The sequence below is a fragment of the Pinus tabuliformis genome, chromosome 7 (assembly GCF_031772625.1).
Source record: "Pinus tabuliformis cultivar Carrire ecotype Pingquan chromosome 7, CPIR1, whole genome shotgun sequence".
Classification (NCBI taxonomy): Eukaryota; Viridiplantae; Streptophyta; class Pinopsida; order Pinales; family Pinaceae; genus Pinus; species Pinus tabuliformis.
The window spans coordinates 685,881,629-685,885,487 of NC_142293.1; the positions used below are offsets into that span (position 1 = coordinate 685,881,629).

Sequence of the window (3,859 nt, forward strand, 5' to 3'; positions counted from 1 at the left end):
AGAGAGATTGAGGAATAGAGGAAAAGGGGTTGGGGAAGGAGGAGGGACAAGGAGGAAGAGAGGGAGTGAGTCGTGGGGGGATGGAGAGAGGGAGGGAGGAGAGAGACAGAGAGAGGGGGGAAAGGGGAGAGGTGAGAGAGACAAAGGAGGGAGGAAGGGGGATAGAGGAGAGGGAAAGAAGGATATAGAGAGTGGGAGAGGGAGGGGGAGGGAGGAAGAGGGAGCTAGTAGTGGGGGAGGCAGACGAGCGGGGGAGGAGGGGAGGAGTGGACATGAAGGTACAAAGGGAGGGCAAGAGAGGAGAGAGACATGAGGACAAGGGAGGGAGAGGTAGAGAGGGAGCGAGTAATGGGGAGGGAGAAGGAGAGAGGAGGGGGTCAGGTGGGTGAGGGGAGAGGGAGAGAGAGGGAGGGAAGCAGTGAAGGAGGAGGGACAGAGAGGAAGAGAGGGAGCGAATGGTGGGGGGTATGCAGAGAGGGAGGGGGGGAGAGAGGGGGGAGAGGCGGTGAAGGAGGAGGGACAGAGAGGAAGAGAGGGAGCGCGTGGTGAGGGGTATGCAGAGAGGGAGGCAAGGGGAGAGAGGATAGAGAGAGGAGGGAGGCCAAGGTGGTGGAGTTAGAGGGAGAGTGAGGGGGGTGGCAGCGACGAAGGAGGAGGGATAGAGAGGAAGAGACAAAGGGGGGTGGAGGGCAACACGAAGGGAGGGAGAGAGCACGAGAGAGGAGAGAGATGTAGGGAGGGAGAGAGAGAGGAGGAGAGAGATGGAGGATGGGAGAGAGAGAGGAGGAGGGAGATGGAGGGAGGGATGAAGGGAGGGGAAGAGAGGGGGAGATGGAGGGAGGGATGAAGGGAGGGGAAGAGAGGGGGAGATGGAGGGAGGGAGGGAGAAGGAGAGAAGAGGGAGGCAGAGGCGGTAGGCGGTAGGTGTGGGGATAGGGAGAGAGAGGGGTGGTGGTGGTGGGGATGGAGGAGGAACAAAGAGGAAGAGAGGGAGTTAGTGTTGGGGAGATGAAGAGAGGGAGGAGGAGATAGATGGAGGGAGGGAGGCATGGGTGAGAGGAGAGTGAGAGAAGGATATAGATAGTAGGAGAGGAGGGGGGAGGACAAGGGAGGGAGAGGAAGAGAGGGAGTGATTAATGAGGAGGGAGAAAGAGAGAGGAGGGACGCAGGGTGGGTCAGGGGAGAGGGAGGGAGAGGTGGGGAAGTGGTGAAGGAGGAGGGATAGAGAGGAACATAGGGAGCGAGTGGTGGGGATTATGCAGAGAGGGAGGGGGAGAGAGACGAAGGGAGGGAGGCAAGGGGGGAGAGGAGAGAGACGGAGGGAGGGTTGGAGGGAGGGTGAGAGAGGAGAGGGAGATAAGGATAGAGAGAGGGGGGCAGGAGGGGGAAGGAAGAGGGAGGGAAAGGAAGAGAGGTAGTGAGTAGTGGGGGAGGGAGAAGGAGAGAGGAGGGGGAGAAAGGGGTAGCAGAGGTAGGGGATAGGTGGGGCGATAGGGAGAGAGGGGGGGTGATGTGGGGAAGGAGGAGGGACTAAGAGGAATAAAGGGAGCGAGTGGTGGGGGGATGGATTGGGAGGAGGACACAGACAAAGTGAGGGAGGTAGGGGGAAGAGGAGAGACATGGAGGGAGGGAGTAGGGGAGAGAGGAGAGAGAGTAGTGGGTGAGGGAGGGGAGGCAGAGGGAGAGAGTAGAGAGATGGAGGGAGGGTGTCAGGGGGTAGAGGAGAGGAAGGAGAGAGAGAGAGAGAGAGAGAGAGAGAGAGAGGGGAGAGAGAGAGAGAGAAGGAGGGAGGTAGGGGCAGATAGGAGATAGAGAGAAGGATAGAGAGGGGGGGAGAGTAGGTGAGGGGAAGATGAAGGAAAGGAAGAGAGGGAGTTAGTAGTGGGGGAGAGAGAATGAGAGAGGAGGGAGGTCGGGGGTAGGAAGTAGGTGTGGGGATAGGGAGAGGGGGGGTGACATCGGGAGGTTGGGAAGCATGAGTGACAGAGAAGAAGAGAGGGAGGAAGTCATGGGGGAGATGGAGAGAGGGAAAAGGAGAGAGATAGAGGGAGGGAGTCAGGGGGAGACAATGGGGGAGGGTGCTCAGATTGGAAGGGAGCAAGTGGGGGAGATGGAGAGAGGGAGAGTGTCACGCCTCTACTCATTAACTTTAAGCCCATAAAAAAAAATTTGATTGCGGTAATAATAATTCTAACCATGCACATGGAACTTATATGCATTATTATCATTAACCGTGAATATACAACTTAACTGCACAGTGCATAAGATCTTATCGTGATATCTTACCATATATATGTCGAAGGGTTGTTTTGTTAACATAGTTCATATAACCTGATTATGAAATATCTGCACATGATTCTATGCGGTGAGTTCTTTAATATCTTGTATCTACACGTACTGGCTTCCGTGCTGGAGGTGAGAGTTGGCAAGGCCATCTCATGACACCTGGACTTACCTTTAAGGACACCTGGACTTACCTTTAAGGCTGACTGACTTCTTCACGTGAACGGGAATGGCTCCCGTTAGGAACTTTCCCGCCCGGTTCTTTGGTAATCCCGCAATGATCAACGGAGGTTATTCGATGGCAGAGATCAACGGAGGCAGACGCTCCACGTCTCAAAAGGACTCTTTGTGTTTATAAAAGCAGACCTCCGCATACCTCGCGATTTCCTTGATTTTACTCGGCGTTCATTCGTCTCCGCGCCATTCTGTCTCGTCTGTGTATCAAACCCTTGGTTCCGATACAGTTTATCCTCCAGCTTGCGGTGTCTGTCATGGCGCCACCATTCCAGGGCTACCAGCTACCGAATTGGCTCAGTGAGTTTTATTGGTTAAATGTTTCAAGGTTATTCTGTGTTAAATTTCAAGTAATGTCAATTACTAGTCTTCCTTGTTTACAGGTTATGGATGGCGGTTTTGATTAACGCGACCATGGTTATGATCCAGATAAAGGATTCCTTCTTTGTACAGTGCTTGAGAAGCACTTATATACATTTCATGTTTAAGCAAACACGATTTCCTTGTCTATATAATGATATTTTACTTGCACATATGATACTCGGTTCAGTTCCTCTGTTATGTATCTGCTTGTACATATTCCATTCGGTTCGATTCCTCTGTTGTGCATTTACTTGTTTTCTATGTTTATATACATATAATAGGAACGCCGTAAGGGTTGCACCTGCATCCGAACTCGATGGGTGCATGGTCGACCCCGGCTTGAGTTCTCTGTGAATAGACCACTGTTCGAACCAGCAAGTTACCAATATTTAATAAGGTTATTCTTTTTCTAGCAGTTCTGAAGTCCTCAACAGAAATGCATGTATAGCTGGCTTTATGGACCATATACGAATGGCATGTTTTCATTTATATACATATGTCAATGGATGTTATAATACAGCTATCTTACGCCTTTCCTATGCTTATAGCAGGCTCTCATTTTATCAATGTATATTTACCACTCGATACCTCGAGGGTTTGTCATTTCTGTCAGCTTTTAAATCCTTTCATTGCTTTTATTTGAGATTCATATGTGGTTTCAAACTCTGTTCCCGGTTTACATATACAAGCTCTTATTCAATGCTTTCATGTGAAATTCATACATGTTTATAAGCTCGATTTTGAGCCTTCATTTGAGATTTATACAATTTCATAAGCTTTGTTCTGTTTGGCCTTAACTGTTTTATTTAAGAGGAAACAGAGCGGAAAGCTCTTGCATGCATACCTGGCATTCTTGGCTCAGGTTATGATGCGAGGAAGTTAATACTACGCATCGATAGATCCTCATGCTTCTGTCTGAGGTTTATTGGATAAAATGCAGGCCTTGGTGTTTATGCCGATTACGGCACTATCGAAAATG

At 50.6% G+C, this 3,859-nt stretch overlaps 1 long non-coding RNA gene across 1 annotated transcript; it reads left to right on the forward strand.

The window, feature by feature from the left end:
* Positions 1 to 2,686: 2,686 nt before the first annotated feature.
* Positions 2,687 to 3,295, forward strand: LOC149249330 (uncharacterized). The gene is made up of 2 exons (XR_016265832.1): positions 2,687 to 2,817; positions 2,901 to 3,295. It is a non-coding gene; the product is annotated as an uncharacterized LOC149249330 (long non-coding RNA).
* Positions 3,296 to 3,859: the final 564 nt, after the last annotated feature.